This window comes from Semicossyphus pulcher, unplaced genomic scaffold, assembly GCF_022749685.1.
Source record: "Semicossyphus pulcher isolate SPU_LCO1_2020_fin unplaced genomic scaffold, fSemPul1.0.p SCAF_23, whole genome shotgun sequence".
Taxonomy (NCBI): Eukaryota; Metazoa; Chordata; class Actinopteri; order Labriformes; family Labridae; genus Semicossyphus; species Semicossyphus pulcher.
In genome coordinates, this window is record NW_027211697.1 from 3,103,503 (window position 1) to 3,130,221 (window position 26,719).

At 41.6% G+C, this 26,719-nt stretch overlaps 1 long non-coding RNA gene across 1 annotated transcript in view; it reads left to right on the forward strand.

Moving 5' to 3' along the window:
- LOC138602494 (uncharacterized) overlaps positions 1 to 26,719 on the forward strand; it is a 74,556-nt gene that overhangs the window by 1,113 nt on the left and 46,724 nt on the right. Inside the window, exon 2 of the long non-coding RNA XR_011309209.1 lies at positions 13,101 to 13,210. This is a non-coding gene — a long non-coding RNA (uncharacterized lncRNA). The remainder of the gene's footprint in view (positions 1 to 13,100; positions 13,211 to 26,719) is intronic.

Here is a 26,719-nt window from a genome sequence, read left to right on the forward strand (position 1 = left end):
TGTTTACAACTGATGCAGAGGACATAGGAAGAAAAACTCTCATATAACGATAACTGGGTGTAAAAAAAACAGGAATGAATGTTGAACCAAAAAAGATATTTCCCTGGAGTGGAGAAGACGGGCCTCCATAAAATTACACAGGAAGCACTCTCACTCCTGTTGTTTACAAGAGTTTCCCCCAGTAACCCAGTTATGAGTAAGGAAGCGGGCAGTTTTTATTAGTTTTCAGAAAGCTTTCACAGATGTATTAGTATTTATGAGTTATCCGTCAGAGTTGTTTTCTTAAAGGGAAGGGGAGTTTGTCAAAGCAAGAAATGACACACAATACTCAGTAAATCTTATATAAAGGCAAATAAAGCTAAGAATGAAAGCAATATCTGTTTGACAGGTGTGTGCAACCACAAAGATCATAAAAATATATATATATATTTATTTATAGCATATATAACTCCTCTTAAAGAAACACATACACTATATGTTTATACATACAAACATACAAAGCCATAATCTCTGCCCGCAGCCAGACGTGACCTCTTTTGACGTCCGTTCCTAACACCGCCCTCCCCCTCCCCTCCATTCCCATAGCTCATTGCTGCGAGGCAGCGTCCTGGTTTTCTGAGGTTGAGGCTTAATGTATAGCGAGCAGGAGTGGGAGGGGAGGAAGGGGAGGGGAGGGGTTGGGGGTGTGTGTGAGGCAGGGGGAGGGGGAGAGAGACAGGAAAGGAAAAACCTGTCTCTCTCCTTCCCTCGCCTCTGCCTCAGTCTGAGGGAAATCAGTTACATAACAGGGGCTGTTGAGGCAACTGCTGCCCCAGTCCCCGAGGTCCCACGGGCTGCTTACATCATAGACGTATAGACAGAGGGGGAGGGGCTTATAGTCAGCTATTCAGCTTGCCAGTGCAGAGAAATACCCAGTTTGTTCTCATTTAATCTGACATGATTGTCCATGTGTGAAATACATATACCATTTGTATATGTGTATATGTTGTTGTTTACCATTTGTTTACTTGAACCCTTTGCACTGTATAAGTGAGGGATTGATTCATTACTATATTTTTTTTGTGCTAACAAAAATCACATTTATCCATTTGTTATATTTGGCCACACAGACACAGAGCTCCAACTGAAACATTACATTGAGTATTTCATTAATTATTTGTTCTATAAATTGATTAAGTGTCTATAACATGTAAAATAAAAAATGTGATAAATGACCATCACAATTTAACAGAATTTAAAGTGTCGTGCAGCTGCACTCCTTAGCTATCAAAACGGACAATTTAAAGGGCCAGTTTGTTGATTTTCAACCTCAATTCCAGCATTTTATTACAGGGAGCTAATGCATTATGGTAGAATAAAAATGCAATTTCACTCTGTGCCTTTGGAGGGCGCTATCCGCTTCAATGGGCCCTGGAAAACCTCCGCCAGACTACATAAAACCAGCATCTGGCGGAGGCCAGGGAGCTTGCTAAACTACACTTCCTCAATCTAGGACGCCCGCCTCCGATGTCATGTCTCGTTCGTTCGGTTTGAAATGTAGACTGCAGAGCTGAAGATTTTTTAGACGATCCATCCGGGTATTCTTGTTGTATTTCGGATTCTGTACCGCTCTGAGCCATTGCCTGCAGCGATCAATGTCCAATGTAGTATTTCACTCCAGAGTCTCTCGCCGGGTCGTTCCTTTCCAAAGAAGGGGTTGGTGTTGTAGGAATGCTTTGCTGAGCTGTTTGTACAACTTTCTCCACAGCTATGGCGCCAATTTCAAATATTATTGCTTCTATCGATTACAGAGAAGACCAGCTTTGACTGACAGCGGCTTTTTCCAGGGGTGAATTGCTCCTTTCAACATGGTCAAAGTATCACTCAGCTGAGAGGGTCTTTACCCGACAAAGAAGTTTATCAGTTGAATCACAAGTTGCTTTTCCATATAAACATTAATTTTTGTCTTTGTGTTTCATGTCACGTCACAGTTGTTTTTAACAATTTCATATAAGCAGATGAAAGATCTGAGTCGCATCTGGATTTGAAGTTATCAAAGAAACAAATTGAGCTAAAGGTAGCGGCAGCTCTGTTTGAAGCCTTCAAAGCCCTCAGCTGAACATCACCAAAGAAACACAGATTCTTGACTTGAAACAGCTCTTTTTAACATTTTTACCAGTGTTAATCTAAAGGTCTGTTTGTTTTGGAGAGGAAGAGACCTCTGTGGATTACTCGACTCCAAGTAAAGACGTCTTAAAAACTGCAGAGTTTGTCCCAAAAAAAAACTAGCCTGCGCCAAAAATACGACATCAATGCTTCAGGATTTCAGCAGAACGCATCCACTTAAAGCATCCATGTAGTTCATGCAGTGGACATGACACAAGCTTACGCCAGCGTTAGCATTTAAAGTGAACTTTATGTTTGCTTAATGCAGAGAGCTCTACCATGTTTCATCAAGTGTGTACTGTTTAAATATGTTTGAATCCTTAAAGATTGCTCTGATAGATGACTCAGAAAACCAGCATGTAAAATGCAAAAGTCTCTGGGGTAAAGCTACTATGTTTTTATTTATTTTTTATTTCTTACTGTATTTATGACTTAAAAATAGGGAGAGAAGAGATGAAAGAACATTCAGATGATTTGTTACTTGCTTGATAACTCACACAAGACGCCAGCGGTGATATGGATGTTTTTATAGAGGCCCGGTCCCCCGACACGTTCACTTCAGAGTAACTCATGTCATACTCCAGTCGATAAAACCTTTAAAATTCATTCTCTGAGCCTTCCTTTCTGCTGACGGCATTGTTTCATATCTTAGAACATTTCCTCCTATACACCATTCCTTTGTGTGCACTATAATGTGTTTATTTATTCCTCTAACCACACTCCGTAGCAGAGAACTTCCTGCTGTACTCCTGATACACACAAGCTGCTGCAGAGACAAAAAGAGCTCTGTGCCAGTCTGCATCATCAGTGTTGGTAAACACGAGGCTTAACACGAAACGTGGTGATGAAAACTGATGCTGCCCTCATGGTCAACTGAACTAGACTCAGTAAATCTGCTTTAGTGTATCCATGTTGTCAGTAAGCCAATTTAACAGAAGGCTTCTGTCCACTTTGAGATAAACATGAAGAACAGCCCAGACGTCACATGGCTCTGCAGATGTGAGGAACATTGTAAACAGCTGTAAAAGTTCTCACACTTTAAATCACATTTCTCTAATTGACTTGGGTGTATAGAGAGGTGCAGTGGTTCGGCGCTGTCACCTTAAAGGACGTCTGTTAAGTGGACCCTTTCTGTGTGGAGTTTCCTCCGACAGTCCAAAAAAAGAGATTAAGACGGGACATGTGGGTTGAGAGGAAAGTGCATGACATGCAACAAATTGCTTAATGTGCTTTCACGGGGTTTGCATTCTATCCATGAGGCCTATGGAGACGTAAGCTGGCTATAGATGTGTAACTGTAATAAATAACAAAGTCAGTTGGCATTATTTATTTATTGATTATTTATGTACAAATGTTCCTACCTGAATATGAAGAAAATAAAGGGTTACCGCTATTTACATTGAACCAAGCAATGCCGGCTCAAAGCGGCCCCAGTGTGTGTGTTTGTACATTGTGTTCCAGCGTTACCGCAGCAAAACGTGCGCGAGGTGTAAACAGTGCAAGCTTCACACGCTGTTTGGCCTCTGTTACTACCTCCGATGCTGACTCAGAGGCGGGACGACTTCGCCCCACCATTCCGCCTCAGTGCGCTTTTACTTGCAATGTAAAAATGCAAGTGCAATTTTACCGATCAGAAAACATATGATAGCTTGTCGAATAAGAGGATTTGCTACGTTATTAGTTTTACATGTATCGCATTTGAATATGTTCAGCATTTGAGAATGTTAAAGGCATGTCGACAGATCACTGGCCAAATGATATGATATGTGATATGTATACATACAGGTATATATCGGTAATATATCGGTATATACTTAAATGTGCACTTTTATGACAGCCTCTGTTTTTTGTACACTATAAAGCAGAAGAAATGCTTGAGTATACAAGAAATGCTGCTGTCAGGTTACCTGCAGAGCCTTCTTCCACAGTTTAAGAGGAGGACAAGATTGCAATTTGCAGGACAAGTTCTGCAAGTGTTCTGAGAGCAATCGATATTCGATCCCCCCATCTTTGCTTACAACATAAAAGTGTTTGTTTCCCTCAGGTGTGCATAAACTGCACAAACTTCTTATCTTATCCGCCACGAGAAGCAGGGGCTTACAGGTTATCATGTCAGCTGAAAAAGTTATAAAATTAAAATAAATAATCGACAGATAAACAGAAAAAAGTCTGTGTTACAGGCCCATATGTGAGATGGAAAGAGGCAGAGAAAGATGAGAAAATGAAGAGCAGCGCAGAGCATAGATTGGGCTACTACTGATTGAAGTTACCACCAAGTGAATGTACGTACTTACTACATAACGCCTCACTGAATACAACCTAAAACAGGCTGTACAGCGAGCTCCCACACCAGCACACACAGAATATTATAGAAGAGCCTCGGGGCGCCTCCTTGGTACTAGTTTCTCTGGAATGTTCTGTTCTTTTCTGTAGAGGCAGGAACATCTTTATTTAATGCAGCCTCTATTCAATTAGTGTTAGACACCAGATGTAGACATGCATCTCCCACGTAGAGAACTACACATCTATCAGTCAGCCGAGGACAGTCCTCCCTCCATCCGACAGGAAATCAAGGTCTTAAATTGAGGTTGAGAATCACCAGGAGTCAGATTGTCTTGGGAGCATGACATATAGTTTAATTTAGTTTTAATGTTGTTCAGCTTGTGGGATTTAAAGGAACATGCGCTCTGAACATGAGTTCCGATTAAGCAGGACACAGGAACAATTGGAAAGGTTTGTAAAGAGTTTTTAGACGTGTTTGGGGGCACAATAACCTCATGAAGGGGTGCCACATTAGATTTCATGGTTGAATTTGAAGAATAAAAAGAAACTTGTGTTCCTCTTTTAAAGTTTCAAAGTAAAACAGTTTGTCCTCGAGGCAGAACGAGGATTGGTTGTCCTGCTCCAGAGGCTTGTCTTGATAAGCTTTTTACCTCCAAGCTCTGTCCTGAGGCGGAGGTGTTTGTGAAGATTGAAATGTACTCTTTGGTTTCAAATGGATCTTATTTCTGTGTGTCTCAGCTTTAAGCTAGGCTAGCGGCGTGGCTGTAGGGATGGAAACGTCACTCCTAAAATTGGACACATTGCCATGAAACTCTGCCACGGCACTGGCATGGCAACCTATAGAGCCTTTCCTCCGAAGTCTGTCTTCTCGGTCCTTGCTGATTTCCATCATTTTTGTTGCCGTAACTTTCATGCCCACTTTGACACAAAACCTGCACAATCAGAGAGAATCATAAGTCCCAATCCAGGGGCTGCAGCGGACGTTTAAACGGCCGAGGAATACGCTTTAAAATGTAAAAGTTTTTGGTTTCAACTCAGTTGAATAGCTAGACTTACACAGGTTTAAGAAAACGAAAGGGCCCTTGAAACATATTATCTTTAAATACAGTGGCTTGCATAAGTATTCATACCCCTTGAACTTTTCCACATTTTGTCAGGTTACGACCACAAACATAAATATATTTTATTGGAATTTTATGTGAAAGACCAACACAAAGTGGCACACAATTGTGAAGTGGAAAGACAATTATAAATGATTTTAATTTTTTTTTACAAATAAAAAACTGAAAAGTGCAGTGTGCAAAAGTATTCAGCCCCCATTTCTCTGAGTGCAACCAATTGCCTTCAGAAGTTGCCTGATGATCGCTGAATGATCGAATGTTGACCTAATGACTAAAGAGAGTCCACCTGTGTGTAATCTAATCTCAGTACAAATACAGCTGTTCTGTGACGGCCTCAGAGGTTTGTTAAGAGAATATTGGGGAGCAAACAGCATCATGAAGTCCAAGGAACACACCAGACAGGTCAGGGATAAGGTTGTGGAGAAGTTTAAAGCAGGGTTAGGCTATAAAAAGATTTCCCAAGCTTTGAACATCTCACGGAGCACTGTTCAATCCATCATCCGAAAATGGAAAGAGTATGGCACAACTGCAAACCTACCAAGACACGGCCGTCCACCTAAACTTACAGGCCGAACAAGGAGAGCACTGATCAGAGATGCAGCCAAGATGCCCATGGTGACTCTGGACGAACTGCAGAGATCCACAGCTCAGGTGGGGGAATCTGTCCACCGGACAACTATTAGTCGTGCACTGTACAAATCTGGCCTTTATGGAAGAGTGGCAAGAAGAAAGCCATTGTTAAAAAAAACCATAAGAAGTCCCGTTTGCAGTTTGCCAGAAGCCATGTGGGGGACACAGCAAACATGTGGAAGAAGGTGCTCTGGTCAGATGAGACCAAAATTGAACTTTTTGGCCTAAATGCAAAAAGCTATGTGTGGCGGAAAAGTAACACTGCACATCACTCTGAACACACCATCCCCACTGTCAAACATGGCGGTGGCAGCATCATGCTCTGGGGGTGCTTCTCTTCAGCAGGGACAGGGAAGATGGTCAGAGTTGATGGGAAGATGGATGGAGCCAAATAAAGGGCAATCTTGGAAGAAAACCTGTTGGAGTCTGCAAAAGACTTGGGAGTGGGGCGGAGGTTCACCTTCCAGCAAGACAACGACTTTAAACATAAAGCCAGGGCTACAATAGAATGGTTTCAAATAAAACATATTCATGTGTTAGAATGGCCCAGTCAAAGTCCAGACCTAAATCCAATCGAGAATCTGTGGCAAGATCTGAAAACTGCCGTTCACAAACGCTCTCCATCTAATCTGACTGAGCTTGAGCTGTTTTGCAAAGAAGAATGGGCAAAAATGTCAGTCTCTAGATGTGCAAAGCTGGTAGAGACATACCCCAAAAGACTTGCAACTGTAATTGCAGCAAAAGGCGCTTCCACAAAGTATTGTCAGGGGGGCTGAATACTTTTGCACACTGCACTTTTCAGTTTTTTATTTGTAAAAAAAAATTAAAAACATGTATAATTTTCTTTCTACTTCACAATTGTGTGCCACTTTGTGTTGGTCTTTCACATAAAATTCCAATAAAATATATTTATGTTTGTGGTCGTAACGTGACAAAATGTGGAAAAGTTCAAGGGGTATGAATACTTATGCAAGCCACTGTAATAGGTTAACTTACGTGACGTTAGTTATGCTAGCTAGTTAGCCCGCTAGCTACCTGTTTCTAGGCAACAGGGTAGACCCGCAAGGGTAGACCAGACCATCTCATTTCAGTTAGGCTTTAACAGTCTACGCAGGCTATGAATCGAGCATCTTAAATGGACCGCCTCCTTTAAAGGCTGCAGCCCGTGATTTGGGTTATTAAAAAATCCTCCCTTAATGTCACACAGGAAGTATCTGTGTCACTGAAGGTTTGGCTAACTACACTAAACAAAAATATAAAAGCTTTTGTTTTTACTCCCATTTTTCATGAGCTGAACTCAAAGATCTCAGACTTTTTCTATGTACACAAAAGGCCGATTTCTCTCAAATATTGTTCACAAACTTGTCTAAATCTGTGTTAGTGAGCACTTCTCCTTTGCAGAGATAATCCATCCACCTCACAGGTGTGGCATATCAAGATGCTGATTAGACAGCATGATTATTGCACAGGTGTGCCTTAGGCTGGCCACAATAAAAGGCCACTCTAAAATGTGCAGTTTTACTGTATTTGGGGTAGGGATGCACGATATTGGATTTTTTGCCGATATCCGATATGCCGATATTTTACAACTAATTTAGCCGATTACCAATACCAATACCGATTTATTTTTTCCCGCACACCTAATTGCAGAGATCATCAACTCTCTTCTGTATTGGAATTAGCGTACAGTATAATGGTGATACTCTTATCACATTTGTTACAACGATCGGGGTGACGGGTCTTGAGATGGTTAATCAAGTTTGTAGTGTTGAAAGACTTTGCCTTGGCTCCTCCTCGCATCACCGAAGCTGAGCAGTCATTGCAAATAGCAGTTTTGCTATCTATTTCGGACACTTTGAAAAACTTCAACACCAGGAACATTTTGGCTTCTAACTCTCTCATGCTGCAGGTAGACACATGTGACGTCATCACGCTGCGACGCGCAGGTCTTCTTCGCGCCGGGGACATTGCGCCGAGGTCGGGCATTTAATCAAGTATGCAGCAGCCCATTATTTTATCGGTTAATTATATCGGCGGATATCGGTGTGTTGGGCGATATCCGATAGTTCATTTTTAAGCCAATATCGGCCGATACCGATAACGTGCCGATAATATCGTGCATCCCTAATTGGGGGGGTCTGGGGGGGTCAGAAAACCAGTCAGTATCTGGTGTGACCACCATGATCTCTGCTGGCTTCTTCTGGTGCTTTAAGCGCGTGTGCTTAAGCATCGAACTAGTATTTCTATGATATAAAAGTTTAACACCACATATCTTGCACAGCACGTTATCGTCGTCTTTTTTGTCGAAGTACTTCCAGACATCACTTTTCCTGGTCACAGCTGTAATGGTGCATGTAATGAGTTAACCTACTTTAGCCGGAAACAACGCATGCGCGGGTGCGCGAGTAGTGTAACGTTACTCGAATAATGACGTCAACAACGAGTACCCAAGTACTCAATTATTCGTCCCCATCCCTAGTACTGGTATGTAGGGTCAAAGGGTTCAAATTAAGGCGGCTAGCCTGTTAGTAACAAGCTGTAAACACATCCAGGAGAGACAGTACAACATTAGCATCCATTTTGACTTGTGCTTACACCTTGTCATCTCCTTTATGAATACATATATATATATATATTTATTTTATTTCTGTCATTTCCTGAAAAAAATATTCTGTCTCGATAAAGACTAGTTCAAAGACTAGTAAGCACAACCTCATCTGTTGGCTGTGTGGTGCTGGTCAGATACTGCACAGTTGGATCATCAGAGCTTTTTTGCAAAAGAAAAAAACAACTAGCTGCTTCTGCTGAAGACAAGGGTTGATGATAGAGGTAGATGTGAACGCAAACATTAAAGTTGCAGGGAAATAAAACCAAAACAATGAAAAACAATGTTAAAAAGTGTTAACATTTGGCATGGGGTAAAGAAAAGAAAGTCAACTTATTATTATTTTTCTGATATATTTTTTATCTTGACAATGCACCCTATTGATTAAAAAGTAGGTTAGAACTAAACAAGATTATGATGCTGTCGGGTTTTTTACATTAACACCTGTTCATTCTTGAAATCAGCCAGCACCAACAGACAGGACAGCATCATCCGCGAGCGACTGAAGGCATGTGTGCTGTCGCTGTGTTCAGTACTCTCTGTTCTCTCTCTGTTTCTCCTTCCTCTATTCTCATTCTAATACCATGCAGCCTCTCTCTCTCTCAGTAGCATCTCTCAGGGGGATTGTATTGTTTTAGGGGATAAGAGGAAAGACTTAAAAAAAACTGCTTTAGTGGGATGAGAGAGAGACTTCATAACAAGCTCTCATCCCTCCAGGGAGGATTCTTGCTCACACACATACACAAATGTTTTCAAAGAGTAGCCGCAGATCCATGCAACACCAAACACACACACATAAACTCTCTGCCCCATGGTGAGCCTGGCGTCAGGAGTGGCCACAACAGGAAGTGGTCCAGGGATTACATTAGAAAGACGGACTCCCTGCTCTGAATGAACTTCTGCAGAGGAGGTCGAGGCCTTTACTCCTCCCCACGGGGGTTTTCAGTGAGCACAGTAAAGTTCACACCATGACTCTTGAAAGAGAACTTTCCGGGCATCTGCCTGTTCCAAACATCTGAGAGAGATGGGGAAGATGAGAGAGATAGGCCTACAGTGTAAGGAGTCGAGATCAAGATAGAAGATGGCATGGTGCTGAAAAGATCAAGTTCCAGACGTGGAGGCATTCGTTGTTCAGTGCAGTTAAGTCCTGTCAGCCCCCCACAGAGAGGAATTACACTGAGCAGGCTCTAATGGATTTAATCAGTCACACATTAGCAGTGCTCTTATTGTTTTACTTTCTCTTTCTTTATAAGATAACCTCTTAACAATACATTGTCAGCTTGTCTGCACATGAGAGCCAGTAACAGCAGCAACAAATTAGTAATGTACCGTTTGGTACATGCACCGATCAGCCATAATATTATGACCACTGACAGGTGAAGTGAATTGATTATCTCGTTACTATGGCTAATGTCAGTGGGTGGGATATGTCAGCAAGTGATGGCAGCAAGTGAACATTTTGTCTTTGATCTTGATGTGTTGGAAGCAAGAAAAATTGGCAAGCGTAAGGATGAGAGCGACTTTGACAAGGGCCAAATTGTGATGGCTAGTTGGCTGGGTCAAAGCATCTGCAGAACTGCAGTTTAAAAACCAGCAACAGGGTCATGGACGGCCAAGGCTCAATGATGCGCGTGGGGAGCGAAGGCTGTGGGCAGACCGATCATGGTGCCCATGCTGACCCCTGTCCACCGCCCCAAAGCGCCTACAATAGGCGCATAAGCATCAGAACTGGACCACGGAGCAATGGAAGAAGTTGTCCTGGTCTGATGAATGACGTTTTCTTTTACATCATGTGGATGGCTGGCTGCGTGGGTGTCGCTTACCTGGGGCAGACATGGCACCAAAATGCTTTATGGGAAGAAGACAAGCCGGTAGAGTGATGCTTCGGGCAATGTTCTGCTGGGAAACCTTGGGTCCTGCCATTCATGTGGATGTTACTTCAACATGTACCACCTACCTAAACATTGTTGCAGACCAAGTATGCCCCTTAATGGAAACGGTATTCCCTAATGGCAGTGGCCTCTTTCAGCAGGATAATGTACCCTGCCACTTTGCAGAAATGGTTTGAGGAACATGACAAGTTCAAAGTGTTGACTTGGCCCCTAAATTCCCCAGATCTCAATCCAATTGAGCATCTGTGGGATGTGCTGGGCAAACAAGTCCGATCCATGGAGGCTCCACATCGCAACTTACAGGACTTAAAGGATCTGCTGCTAACGTCTTGGTACCAGATACCTCAGCACACCTTCAGAGGTCTAGTGGAGTCCATGCCTCGTGAGTCGGGGCTGTTTTGGTGGCAAAAGGGGGACCTACACAATATTAGGCAGGTGGTCATGTTAGGTGGTCTCCCTCAGCTTTTCATTCCAATTTATATGTCATATGACCAATACCCGTCACCCATTGGTTTGTCGACTGCCATGTTTTAAGGCCTCTAGTTCAGCAATTTGGCAGGCGCCATGTTGGTTTTTTGGGAGTCAAGAGTGACCATATTTGAGTGAGAAAGTTGCACATTTTACCTCCTAAGCTGTGCTTGGAGGTCTGCTAATCTTCCATTATGCAGATGAAGTATACATTTGAACATCATCAGAAATGGTAGAATACATTTAAACAACACAGCTGTCACACACAAGTCCATTTGTTAAGTTTATCAAGAAACAGGTTTGTTTTTCCCAAACATCTCTCCACCTGTTTTCCTGTTGCTGGTGTCAAAGAGTCGCTGGTGGAGGGCTGATCCAGGTGTGTTTTCTTTGTGGAATTATAAGTATCCAACTGATAAAAGAGATAACATTATTTATGATATATCCCTACATGAATAACACATTTAATGTATTGTTAAAGTTCCCATAGATTTTCATAGACAGTGGTGGTTGTTAAACAATGAAGACAACGACTCCCATGATGCCACGCCACCTCATCTTTTATTATTGTTTTGATTGAGCGACCCTTAAGTGGCAGAAATACACACTTCATAATCTAATTAATAAACCATTCAGTTCTAGTTGGCCATCTTTAGGTCCACTGTGGCATTCACACAATAAAGGTGTTATTTGTAAAAGCTTAGTCAACTGAATCCAGAAGAATGTTTTTTTACTTGATTATAAGTAAGTGTGAGAGGAGTAATTAGCAGCCCGCGGTGCGGACAAGTATGTAGAAGTAGCAGTGGTAGGTCAGCTTCAACACAACCTAATGTTTGTTTAAAATTAAGTGCAGGATTTGCCGTTGGCAATCGGCTTCACCCTGTTTGTCACACAGGCTCCACCATTGGCACCCAGCGTTTCACTAGTTAGAAGATTAAGTGTTCTCAGTTCTCATTAAGCTCACTGGGTCAAAGCTGGCGGCGGATATTCACGCGGAGGACTGAGGAAAAGTTCCTAATGTGGCTGGTTTGAGTTCTCACAGTCATGTGATATAACCTGAGGCTCAAGCTGGCCCTCTTATAAAGAGTCTAAACATTCAGATTGTGGGTAGATTTTTTTTCTCCCTTTTCATTTAAACAAAATCAGCTTAACAAGTATAAAAGAGACACACATGCACTAAAGCACACGCGCACAGTGCTGTCCTATATATGCTCCAGCCTCACAGAATTAAATTAAAAATGAAAGCAGAAAGAGCTGCTCTCCCCTGGTGAGCTCAAAGTGATTATGAAGACGGAACATAAAGAGTCGCCCGAGCTTTGTGTGGTCCACATTTAGACTGGAGCGCGACCGATTTATCGGTACGATCCCTGACTGCTACCTCTGGTGTTCTTGGGCAAGACACTGAAGCCCAAATTGCTCCCGAAGGCATAGCCATCAGTGTATGACTGTGTATAGAATCCTGATTGAAGATCGGCACTTAGGCCTTTGCCATCAGTATGTGAAAGTGAGTGTGAAGGGGTGAATGTGACATGTAGTGTAAAAGTGCTTTGAGTAGTCGGAAGACTAGAAAAGCGCTATGTAAGTACAGTCCATTTACCATTTCATTTATAAGAAAACCCACAAGTTAGCAAAAATATGAATATGGGCCAACGCAATGTTTCTGAGAAATAGTTAGTGTATTGTTTTCAAGGTAGCATGAAAACAATGGTTATATGATGGGCTGTACAAAAAAGTTAAAATGGGATTTTGGACAACTCTGTCTGCCAGTTGTCATTTATACTTCTAAACTAGCCAGCTACCTGCTAGCTTGTAAGCTAGCCGTTCAAAATGACTAATCACTTCAACGTGTCTTTGAAACAATACGCTTTCTATTTTCAAACATACAAATAATGAAGTGTTGATTATTTCATGACAAAATTGCAAATGTTTAACAATATCAATTTAATTCTTCCGTTTCAGATTTTCCAGACTGGCGTAGGAAGTGTACATCTGTTTCAATGACGACGCTCTGCCACCTGATGCTCGTGTCAACAAGGAAGACCGGCCTCCATTTTCGAAGCATGTAGCAGGTTGGTTCTCTTTTTCTTTATATCTGATTGCAATGGATGTGTTAGTTGACCAGTTAACCAATCCTCAAATCAGTTCACTAAAAGCAGCCAATGATCCACAAGTGTAAGCCCCTGTGCATTACTACAAAGGTGGTTTTCAATTTAAAGGGCCAGTTCGCCGATTTTCAACCTCAGTCCTATCATGCTGTAATGGGTAGCTAATGCATTAAGGTTGAAAAAAAAATACAACTTCGCTCTGTGCCTTTGAAAGATGCTATCTTCTTCTCCAATGGGCCCTGGAAAACCTGGCCAGACTATGTAAAACGTGTCATCTGGCGGAGGCCAGGGAGCTCGCTAAACTACACTTCCTCAGTCTCGGACGCCCGCCTCTGATGTCTGCAGTGTTTCGTTGAAAAAACCACATACTGTAAAATGTAATCATTTGTTCCGTGAGATGCTTTGAAACGCTTCCTGCTCTCCAGTTTTCCCTCCCAGACATTCCGCATTTATGTAGACTGCAGATCCAAACATTTTTTAGATGTTCCACCGGTATATTCTCGTCGCATTTCGGATTCTGTAACGCTCTGAGCCATTGCCTGCAGCGAAACGGTAGTATTTCACTCCAGCGTCTCTCGCTGGGTCCTTCCTTTCAGAGGGAGGGGCGCAATGCACGCTGGGTGTTGTAGGAATGTAGAACGGGCGAAACCACAAGCTGTTTGAACAACTTTCTCCACAGCTGTGGCGCCAATTTCAAATATTATTGCGTCTGTTGATTACAGAGAACACCAGCTTTGACTGACAGTGGCTTTTTCCAGAGGCGAAGTGCTCCTTTAAGGCACTTTTTGTATCCAATTTTGTACCCAACAAATTATTGTGACTTTTTAAAGCTTCAGAGTGAATCATCATCAACATCTGATTATTAATTAAAGGCTTTATCTGACAGCTCAGGTGTGAAATCACATTTTGTTACTAAAAGGAGACGCTGGCCAAAGAAAGGTTATCTAAAATGTGAACACACTCACACACACACACATCTGCACACATACTAATTACATTTCTCGCCAGTGTCCTACATCGCAGGTCATTTGATCCTGTGACACAGGCTGCTGTAAGTTTGGTTATTTCAGGCAGAAACTGTAAATGAAATCAGCATTTTTATAGTCAGTGGGATGAACGTGTGACGCCTGCAGGGCAACAACAAGGCAGGAGAGAACAAGAAGACTGTTCTTCTTACTAAGCACACGGGAGAAGCCGTGAGGTTGTTTGCTTAAAAGGTCTTCGATTTTTTAATGAGATACTGAGACGCGCTTTGAAAGGTGCTTATTAGACCTTTATTGTTTTAGAAACCTTGTCTACAATTCATACATGCATTAAGTGGCAGTTTTAATAACCATTTAGCTAGCCGCATAGCAACATTGGTCTGTCTGACTGAAAAATCTCGACTATTGAATGCATTGGAATAAAAGTTTACGCATACATGATCCCATGTCTCCCAGAGGCTGAAACCTAATGACTTCAATGATTCCCTTACTTTTCATTAAGCGCCTCAATGAGGTTAATAAAACTAAAGAACTTTCCATCAGTCGCAGCTTTGCTTTGCATTTAATGCGGCTTAGCAAACGTTGGCATGCTAGCTCCCAAAACTAAACATTGTTAGCAAAAAGCCCTTTAGCTGTCTAAAAAGGAAGAAACGTGTGTGTCAAAAAGAGGAAACAGTCTGTTGATAAACTGGATATATGATCTGTCTCAGTGTCCCTTCTATTTGATCCCACTATTGGCTTAAATCACCTGATAAGATTATCATTAAAGCTATCGAAGATCCAAACCAGGCTATCTGTCGCTTAGCTTCAACCTCTGCAGTTTGTCAGAATCAGAGTTTACGCTAGACTTTTTTTTTGACGGCTGTTCATTTGGCTGTTAATATTCCAGAATTCCGGATCGGATGTATGCTTTGAATAGCAATATATTCCTAATTAAAGAATTAATACGACACGAATGAATTCATTAGACATTATCCTAAATGTGTCTTTGAATTTCACAAATGTTGAATGAAATAACTTTCAGCCAATATAGGTCTGAAAAAAGAAAGGGAAAAATAGACTTCATCTTTCGGTCAGTTTGCGGCGGGGCTTCATTGAACAGAACTGCTCAGCTGCTTTTGCAAAGTTGAAGCCATCCAACCCATCGGGACAACTTGCAAGTTATTAACCTTATTCCTCAGTGAGACGGCTTCCCAGGGCTGCTTCTGGAGCGAGAATCCATGCTCTGCAGCCACACTCGACGCTGGAATTGTGTTGGCAATCTTTGCCAGCTTTGGGGTAGATTTCCCCGAAATTCCCGGATGACAGTTGGTGGAATTTTTAACCAGCCATAGCCACGCAGCGCTGTCATCTGCGCCAAGTGCCGAGATGCAAATGATGGGTCACACCGGCCTTTGTCCGTCTCCGCCTGTCCATCTCTCCATGTTTTAACAGTGGAGTCAAAAGCTGCATAAGTTTATATTTAAGTTCTCTTGGCGACACGTCTTTTAATAAACACAATTGCCTATTTAATACGCCATTATACATTTTTTCATATTCATCTTATTTATTTATTTGGCATATTTTCCACCCTTCTCAGGATCCCCCAGTTTTCCCATTCTTCCTGTTGATGCCTCACACCTTAATGACTTTATCAACTGTTCCGGTTCCTCTGCTCGGGTGCTTATAAAAAACTTTCAGGCTTCTTCTAAGCGTGTTTCCAGCAGACCAAAGTAACCAGGAGGCTCTGTCACGCAATGCAAAGACAATGGAGAGCCATGCATTGTTTTCCGGTGGTGAGGGTTGGATTTAACTGCACTCTTTCTTTGTAGTAAACATTTAATTCAAACTAGTATCGCTTATCATTTAGCCGGTGAAAAACACACTCATAATTGTCAGAATGCAATAGGATTTAAATTGGATTGAACTCGACACCTCTTCACATTCAGTCTGCTGCATTACTTCTCCTTTTGCAATAATGGTTTCTCTTTTGTCCCTCTTAATTAGATTTACAAATTAAAAATTAAAAGCCTTTGTGGATGTTTTGATTAAATCAGTGTTTTTCTTGCAATTATGCAATAATGCCATTTTAATTGAATGCATTTGTTTTGGCAAAGGATCGCTCAATTTTCATCAATAATAGTTGTTAAAGGATAAAGCTATGATATAACACAGCAGAATTATTCCAGGTGAAAGTAGATATTTAGAGACATTTACAGGTTTAGTGTAAGAACCTGTCTCTCTCTAAATTACAGTACAAGAATTGTGTGTGAGTGCGTGCGTGTCTGTAAAGTCGTACCGCCCCTGCAGTTACAGAACTGTACAGACAATGGATAATGGCTGTATGGCCTTATAACCCCTGCTGAGTGAATGTGGGGAACACAGAGCAGAGGTATTAGCGGAGCGGCGAGACTCACAGAGAGTCGCTCCCTGACTCCCTGATGTGATGCGATCTGACAGGACGGTGGATTAATGTGACTCGATAAAAACTTCGCCTCACACACACCGAATTATTTTCACACGTCTGAGTTCCCCTTGATGTAAATTTGCAACAGATGTTCAGAGCCTCCTTAATGGCTGTGTTCGCATTGTCCTAATTTCCTAACACGCAACAAGCATCTGAATCCGTGCGAGCGGGAGCGGAGCTGCACCGCATGGCGTGTGAGTACAATTTTGAATGTTAAAATCAGAGTTAATCAGCGCTGCCACGGTAACAAGTAAATCCACAAAGTCCGACCCCCCTCTTGGGATAATATCAAGGCCCAGAATTCTTTGCACCAATGCTTTTCAGCCAAAATGGATGCGTCTTAGTCATTCAGAGTTGGAGTCACTGACCGCGCAGTTTGACCCTCTAAAGCGCTCTAGGATTGGCTGAACAAAGAATAAATGAAAGAGTGTCTGACATTGGCGGGGTTAACGTACGGTCATATTAGCCTTCAGTTCAGCAGAACTGCCCTGCACTCAGCCCCGAAAAAGGATGTGATGTCATCGTTCTGAATAAATAAATCATCATGGTGGAGGAAGAGTGGACCAGAGTGATGCTGTAGGTTAAAATCAGAGTATATTTGGAGTCTGTTCAATTATACTTGATCGCATGTGAATCCAGTATGGAGTTTTAAATCCTTTATCTAACCTCATTAGTTTTCACTTCAACATTTTCAAGTAACCAAAGTTATAAATAACTAAAGCTCTCCAATGATCCCGTCTCAGCAGGGAGGCAGAAACAGCTTTTAGAATCCGCCTTGTTAATATTCACAACCTGCAGCTACAATCTGAAAATTATGATGAGCAGCAGAAGATATTAAATGCTGATTAAATGTACTGAAATAACAGGCACACTGATTCGCTTATTTTCTGCACAGGCTCTAACAGCGCCTTGTTCTCAAAACAAGACACTCTGTACCAGAACCCAGAGAGGTGTTACAGAGGTTCTTTCTTCATAACAACCTTTTGGTGAATGCAGACACCGACTTACAAAGCACACGTAAGACAAGACCTAACCCTAATTACTAATAACACAATATATTAAGGCTTAATTATTTGTTTTATCTTTCTAGTGTTGGAACAAAAATGTTTCAAATGTTTTCAGGCCCAGTGCCCACGTTGTGTTAGTCACGCATGTACCCAATGCCCCCCCTGCCCCCCGTCTGCCCAAGTGTGTGTTAGTTTTTTTTTTTTGAACATTTTTATTCAGCTTTACATATTTAAAGATACATAACTCAGTTGCTGAGACATAGTCAAAATTTTTCAAGAATTATTTACAGTTTGGCAAACGTACATATAAAAAAAATAAAAAATAAAAAAAATATAATAATAATAAAATGCATAAATAAGATTCATGGCAACGTCTTCAACCACATAAAGAGGAGATCATTGAAAGTTATTGAAATTGAAAATTGCTTCTTCAAAGCAGGTATCCCATATATATATACATATACACATACACACACATATATATACATATACATATACACACACACACACACACACACATATACACATATATGTTGCTAAACAGACAAGCAATTAATAGACTTTCACATTCAAAATTAACAAAAAGAAATACACATAATATTTCCCTTTTAAGTGAATTGAGATTATGAAAACCAGTCTCTTATCCTATCGATAGAGTAAGGTAAGTGCTGACAGGGGCCCATAGAACCTCGAACAAGTCCACTTTCAGGTGGAGTTTCGCTGTTATCTTTTCCATCAAGTAAACTCTTTTTAGCCTTTCTCTCCATTGCAGAAGGGTGGGAGGTAGAGGTTTAAGCCAGGACATGGTAATCATCTTCCTCGCTACCAGAAGAAGGATGTGTAGCAACCGGGCCTTTCCTTTATCAGTTAAACCATCTGGTATTAAACCTAGGATAAAATGTGATGCTGTTAGAGGTAGATTTACTCCTAGGATGGTTTGTATTTCTGTTTGAATCCCCTCCCAGAATGGTTTCAGTTTGGGGCAATCCCAAAAAATGTGAGTATGATCTCCAACCTGTTTGCAGTTCCTCCAGCACAATTCTGTCTTACTTTTTTCATATTTTGATATTAAAAACGGTGTCTTGAAGTATCTCATTTTTAATTTCCAACTAAATTCTTTGCAAGTCGGACTGTTAGTTATCTTATGCCCCAGATCACACACATCCTCCCGCTCTTTATCTTCAATGACCACATTCATCTCCAGCTCCCACCTTTCTTTTACATCCACAGTATTTCCTGAGCATTGTGCCTGTAAATATCTGTACATATGTGAGACTATTTTCTTAATATTTTTTCCATCCATGCTCCTCATCAGGAAGTCCTCTATTGGAGTGGGCAGTTGTTTAAGAGTGCTCCATTCCTTGTGTGACATCAAATAGTTTCTCAGTTGTAAATATCTATAAAACTCTTTATGGGACAAACTAAACTTATCCTGTAACTGCTTAAATGACTTTAGGTTCTCACCTTCAAATAACTGGTTTATGATCACAAGACCTTTTTCTGCCCAAGCGTTGAACCCTGTATCCAATTTATTTGGCAGGAAGTCTATGATTTTTGCAATTTTGACCACTCTAGATATTGTTAACGGCGCGCCTATCTTTTTCCTAACCTGAAGCCAGACCTTATGAGTACAGTTCATCCATTCATTTTTTATCTTAAGTTTCTTCCAGTTCTTTTGATCTAAGAATGGTACTGTCTCAAGAGGTACTAATGGGCAAGCATGTTTTTCTAGTTCAAGCCATTTTGTCTCCTCGTCTTATATTACCCATTCGGCCATCCCGCGAAGTTGAGCTGCCCAGTAGTATAGTTTCAAATTTGGCAGATTAAGGCCTCCTTGCTTTTTAGAGTAATGTAACACCTTCTGTCGAATCCTAGGTCTCCTCCCTTGCCAGATAAATGTAGAAATCATTTTATCTAATGTTTTAAAGGTAGAGCTTGAGATCCATATAGGCAGGGACTGGAAGAGATACAACAATCGGGGAAGTACATTCATTCTGATTGTTTCAGTTCTTCCAAGAAGAGAGAGCGGTAAGATCTCCCACCGAGCCAAGTCCGATCTTATCTGAGCTATCAGTTTACCATAATTAGCTTTAAATAATTTTGAGGTATCTGGAGTGATCATTATGCCTAAGTATCTAAAGCCTTGTGCTGACCAGTTAAATGTAACTTTTTCATTCAACTGAGAGGGCCAACTGCCAGCAAGCATCATAGCTTCTGATTTAGTTTCATTAACTTTGTACCCAGATACCTCTCCGAATTCACGCAAGTTATCTAAAAGGGCTGGGATAGAGCACAAGGGGTTATTAATATATAAAATAACATCGTCAGCATATAGCGATATTTTGTGTGTCCCTCCACCACCTCCTATCCCTGCTATCTTGGGGTTCTCCCTTATCAATTCAGCGAGAGGTTCTATGCTGATAGCAAATAACAGTGGAGAAAGGGGGCAACCCTGTCTGGTTCCTCTATTCAGATTAAAGGTCCCTAATGTATGACCATTAACCCTAACTTTCGAAGTAGGCCCCTTATACAGCACTTTGATCCAATTGATAAAATGCATGTGAAATCCCATTCTTTCAAGTGTTTGTAGCAGAAAAAGCCAGTCTACGCGATCGAACGCTTTTTCCGCGTCCAGGCTGAGAAGCATCGAAGTTCCAGCAGACTGTCTAGCTACAGAGATTGTATTTAAGGATCTCCTGATGTTGTTCAGTCCATGTCGTCCAGGTATAAATCCTGTTTGATCGGCTTTTATAATCCTATTAATGTGTCTTTGAATCCTTTTAGCCATTATTGTGCTAAGGATTTTTACATCAGTGCACAGTAGGCTTATCGGCCTATATGAGGCACATTTTGTTGGGTCTTTCCCTTCTTTGTGGATGACAGAAATTATGGTAGTTGAATACTTTTTGCAGAAGGGGTGTGACCTCCTCTTTAAACTGTTTATAAAATTCCCCAGGGAATCCATCTGCCCCTGGCAATTTGCCATTTTTAAAAATTTTTATCACTTCTCCTATTTCTTCCTTTGTGATCGGGTCTCTCATTGTTTTTGACTCCCTCTCAGACAGTTTAGGAAGATGGATCTTATCCAAGAAGGTTTGAATTTTTTCCTCTTTGTTATTTATCTCTACAGAGTTATACAAATCCTTGTAAAAATCTGAAAAAGCTTCTGCTATATCTTCAGGGTGAGATGATACCCGCTTCGAGGATGGACCTACTATTTTTGAGACTGTCCGGTTTGCCTGGGCCTTGCGTAACTGAAAAGCTAAAAGTCTGCTGGCTCTGTTACCCGACTCATAGTATCTCTGATTCAAGAATCGTAGTGCACCTTCTGCCTTATATGTCAACAGGTCATTTAACTCTTTCCTATATTGATTAAGTAACTTCAGGGTGCTTTCCTTGTTTGTCTTTTTGTGATCCTGTTCTAATTCTTGTATAAGTTTTTCAAGTTTAGCATGTTCTTTATCTCTCTCTTTTTTCCGTTTGGATGAGAGAGCTATTATTTTCCCCCTAAGTACGACCTTTGCGGCATCCCATAAAGTAGACACAGATACTTCTCCGTTATCATTATGTTCCATATATTCATACCAATCTCTTTTAATTTCCTGGATTACGTCAGGATCGTTTAAAAGGGAGACATTTAATCTCCAGTGTTTAAGTTGTTTTTCTGAGCTTAAATTTAGTGACATCATCACTGGGCTGTGATCCGATATTGTTATAGGCTCTATAGAACAGTCCGTAACCTTATAAGCATCTTGTTTTGATACACAGAAGAGATCAATTCTAGAGTAGCTCCCATGAACGTTAGAGAAAAAAGTAAAGTCTCTGTCTTTAGGGTGCTTCAGGCGCCATATATGTTTTAGATTTTTGAGTCTTAGGTCCCTGGACAAATGGATTTTTATCTAGTCTCTGATTCAACACACAGTTGAAGTCCCCTCCCACTATAACCATCCCCTCTGCTTTTGAAGCTAAAAGTGCTGAAATTTCTTTAAAGAAGCCTGTGTCATCTTCGTTTGGTGCGTATAAGTTTAGAATGGTCAACCTAGTATCTCCAATCGTGCCCACAATCATGACATGCCGTCCCTTTTTATCTTCGTATACCTTCTCTGGGGTGAGGCCGAGCGATCGGTGACATAAAATTGCCACTCCTCTTTTCTTTGCCTCGCCGCACGATGCGCTAAAGACCTGCCCCACCCATTCCCTTCTACGTTTTTTGTGTTCCGTATCACTCAAGTGCGTTTCCTGAAGTAGTGCTATAGAGCAATTCAATCTTTTCAACTGGTTCAAGATTTTCTTCCTCTTTATGGGATGGTTTAATCCTTTAATATTATAACTAACAAGATTGATTCTGTTCATTTGTTATTACCTCAAAACAAAAATGTCCTTTCTGATTGTTGTATTCAATAATAAATCTAACCTTATTATGTTGCCACTTGTAATATACCAACCCTTCTCAATCTTCATAAATACATTTGCCGAAAAACTGCGAACGGTAAGAACAAAACAATGATGGAACCTCATTGTACCAAGTAAACAGTAATGAACCTCCAGTAGTCCAGTGTGTCGCCCCCAAAATAATAAGAAAAAAAAGATTTTTTTTCTTCCCCCCCATGAAGAAAATATCCAGCTAGAACAGTTATATCATAGCCTTTACTAACCTAACTCAGTTATGCTTTATTTTTATTTTTTTTTCATAAGTTGACAAATTTCAGTGTCACCGTCCAAAAGTCTCTGTTGTACCCCTTTAATTATACTCACTTCCAGACTTTCATTTTGCTTAACTGTCTCCATGAATGAAAGCTCTGACCTCCTTCACACTCAGCGATTGTTTTGTTCTCCGCCCCTCCTGAGATGTCCATCCGTCTCGAGTCAGCTCTCTCTCCATCACATCCCGATCCTCCATGAATGTCTGAATCCCAAGTTCTTTCAGTGTTGTCTGTGCCTCCCACAGTGAGGGAAACACTTTTACACCGTTGTCGAGGAAGAGTCTTAACTGTGCTGGGTATGGTGATTGGGCTCTGATGTCTTTTTCTTTCAGCTTTTTGATTACCTCTCGCACTTTTTTTCTTTTCCTCTGCAAGTCAGGGGAGTAGTCCTGATCAAAGAAAACCCTCCGGTCTTCATACTGAATGTCACGTTGCTTCCATGCTTGCTGCAGGACCATTTGTTTCACACTAAAGTCCAGAAATCTCACAATTATGGACCTCGGTGGTGCTGTTGCGTCCTTCGGCTTCGGAGCGAGCGCCCTGTGGGCTCGTTCCAGCCTAATCTCTACATCTTCTTGCAACTCGAGCTTAGTTTTCAGAAAGTCAGACACAAATGACATCATGTCTTTCTTTTCGGCACCTTCTGGTATACCGTACAGCCTAATATTGTTGCGGCGGAGTCTGTTTTCCATATCATCACATTTAGCAGTCAGCGTAGCCTCTCGTCTTAGCAGGTAGCCCATAGCTTTCTCCTGTCGTATGCCTCTATCCTCCGAGTCGCTTACCCTTTTCTCTGCTTCGGTTAGTCTTTTCTCCAGCCCTTCCATTTGCTGTTTTATGTCACCCACCGACGATTCCAGTCTGTTCAGGGAAAGTTTCGTGTCCCGGAAAGAGTCATTATTCTCTTGACGAAGTTTCCTCAACTCCGTTAGCATCTCCGATTCGCCGCTAGCATCGCCATTAGGTTTCAGTGGAGTGGCTTCTGCTAATGTTAGCTGCTTCGAACCCGTTTTCATTTCGTCGTTCTTTCCAGATTTTGCGTCTCTCTTTGTAGTCTTCTGACTTGAACTCATCTTTTTAGACGGTGCACCATGTAGTCGAGTGTTCATTTGTTAATTTTCATTGATTTAAAGGCTATTTTAGACATGGGTCTGGCAGAGCGGAGAAATCAAGCGTCTGCTTAACTCATGACGTAGGCGGAAGTTTCTGTGTGTTAGTTTTAAATGGTGTTTGGTCACACTCTCTCACTGTACATCTGCCATCTTTCGCTGGTGACGTTTTTTGGAGCCAGAGCTGCGCAGTAGAGATCTGCGGATGGAGCCACCGTAGCCACTTCCGCTAACCAAAACACACACTGAATTTGCCGGAAAAAACCCCCCAGCAAAGACCCCCCAAATTAGCGTATTTAACAGCAGAACAGCTTCTTGTGTTGGTCTGAAGCAGACGTTCACAGATATGAAAACATCAATGACTGTATTGATTGTTTTAGTTACGTCTCCTCTCGCCGTTCCTCCTCTACTCTGCTAATCCAGAACAGATCGGCTGCAGGAGCCGTATTAGTCAACAGAGCTGTCAATCATCCTTTTGACAGCATCAAAAAACTCATTAAACTTGTCAGAAAAATGAGCACACAGCTAACTATAATGACAGAAACCATGTTTGAGTAAAATTCTGGACGAGTATTTTGATTTTATAGTTTGACTCATGTCCCATCTGTTAACATGGAGGAGGCGGGCTTTATGACCTATGCTGCAGCCAGTCAGCAGGGGGCGCTCCAAATGTTTTGGCTTCACTTTTAGAGAGCTGTCATTTTGTTGATCTTTTTTTACAGTCTGTGGGTCATACGCATTGTTGGCTTATTGCTTTTTTTAGGCAGCAGCAGAAAGTAAAAACCTACTCTAAAGTCTACAGTGCTGTATTTTCCTGCTATTTAAAGGCGCATTACTCAGATAGTGAGATGCGCCTACAAGGGCAGATTCACTACGCACTTCCACTCTGCTTGTTACACACATGGAGATAGGCATCAACTCTCCTTCTCCTCTGTTAAATATCAGTGCGATTGCACATACTCAGTCAAATAGGAGGACTGGGAGACGTGGAACACGCTCACCGCTAACTCCTGCCTCGCTTGCTCTAGGGAGATTCCTGTCTGAGCCAATATCGCCAAGATCTCTGATGCAATATGGCTGATGAAACCAAGCAACAGTCCAACAACAAAAAACAAGTTAATAAAGATTAACATTGTACGTTATTTAACAGTAGATCCTCCTGACTGATCCTGTCAGTGTGTGTGGAGATTAAAGTAATCAGATGTTACACTGCTGTGCCTCGTGTTCAAATGCGCACAGTGTCTCTCTTTGAATGTTTCTGCTGTGGTGGGATCGCCACAGCAGATATAACTTCCGTGTGCACAAAATAGCATTCCACCAGGTTGAGGAGCACCAGGCTTTTAAAGAGAATAGGAGGTGACACTTTGATTGGTTTTGATACATTTTGTGCCCAAACACACCCATGAATAATTAAGAGACCAAAAACAATATACCGTATACCTGGAAAAGGGGGGGGGGTTGGACAAGCCACCATGCACTTAAGTCTTACCCCTCGATTCCACAGGATCCGTCTCCGGCGCGTTCCGTGTGCGCCGCAACCTCTGGAGTCAATCGCGCCCATTTAAGTCATTGATCGTGATTCCACAGCACGCGTCGCGGTCCAGTCTCCGGCGCGTCCCAGAAGCGTGTCTCCGCTCAGCTAAAGATACGCGCCGGCTCAGGAAGTCACACATGAAAGCAGCATACAGCATCCGGTCATTTCAAAATAAAACACCATGTACAGACCGGTACAGACTCCCGTTTTTTTCAGTTTATTTTAAGATCAACACACAAAAAAGAACACTTAATTAATTAAGTAGTGTACTCCTCCATGGTAGAAGCACAAAAATCACGGAATGATTTCCAAATGAGCAGATAATCAACCTCTGATATGACACATGGAATGTGTCAAAGTTCATCCTGTATCTCAGCCTGCTTTCATCAATAATTGATTTGTTCTTCCAGTGACGTGCTGGTTTCTGTCTTTACTCGTCCAGACTTCAGTGTGATAAGAAAAAGAAGTTGTGTGGATGCACTCAGTTCACAGTCACTCAGCTAAATGCCTTCATAGGCCAGTGGGTGTCCAACCCTTTGAAAGCCACTGAACATGTTCTGTTGGATGCAAACTTTCCCCTCAGCTTAAATTATAGAGTCCTTTAAATGTTGCATCAATAATTCTGGTTGCGAGCACCACGCGAACAAATGAGCACGCAACAGACCTGAAGGCAAAAAAGGCATTAACCTACATAAAAGCTGAAATATGACATCATAATCCAGTTAGTTTAAATGTAGTTGATCTCTTTTATCCGTTCTTTAGTTTGCATAAATAGGAAGCCTGTTTATATCTCACTCTGAGCCACAGCAGCACTATACAGGTTATAGAATATATCCCACAGATGTTAATGAAAGAATCGCTCTCTAATGGCCGTGCTAATCACCTGGACGTCGCACAACTTGTCCTTCTCCACCCAATTTGTCGCCCTTTTCCACGGTCAGTTTAGTGACAGCGTGCGTCATTTTGTCAGCTGATCTCGCAGCCGAGCAGTCAGACAGACTGCGGAGGCTGGATGAGTCTGACGATCAGCTTGAGGGCATAATATTTCTTGTCGTCATTCATGCTACCCTAGAACCAACATAATTACCAACAACTGCCTCTAATGGGACGCTAATGGAAGCATTTCCTGTTTCCTCTGGCTGCCCCCTCACCTTCTGTTTACTCTATTGTACTTTACTCACATGCATCCTGTATCCTCGTCACTGAGTCTGAAAGAATTGAAATTGTTGTTGCTGATGGCAAAAGCCTGTTTGAAACTTTGAGTCAAAACAAAACCAGCACTAGTGGTCTTCTTCTTCAGAAAGTTTCAGTGGTTAATAAGTTGTTACCTTAATGCCTCTGTTGGCCGTCAACACAGCTCCAGTCCAAAAGGATATTATAATGTACCTAAAGCGTGTTGATAGATGCCTTAAATGCCAGAAGTTACACTAGTTATATCAATATTGGTTTAAGTCGCCACCTCACTTCAATTCATAGCACAATCAAATTAATGAATCCATCAAAATTCTATAACGTGACACAAATTGTGCTGGGTTGTTTGTGTTGCTTTAATACAATCACCACTTGAACGGCGCTAAGCTCGGCATAAAGCGACAGTACCCTTACCTGAATTTGGTGTGTCTTCTAGAGGCAAAATACAATGCAAATTGCATTGGTAATTTCAGTCTGTCTTTGGGAGTTCGATGTCTGAC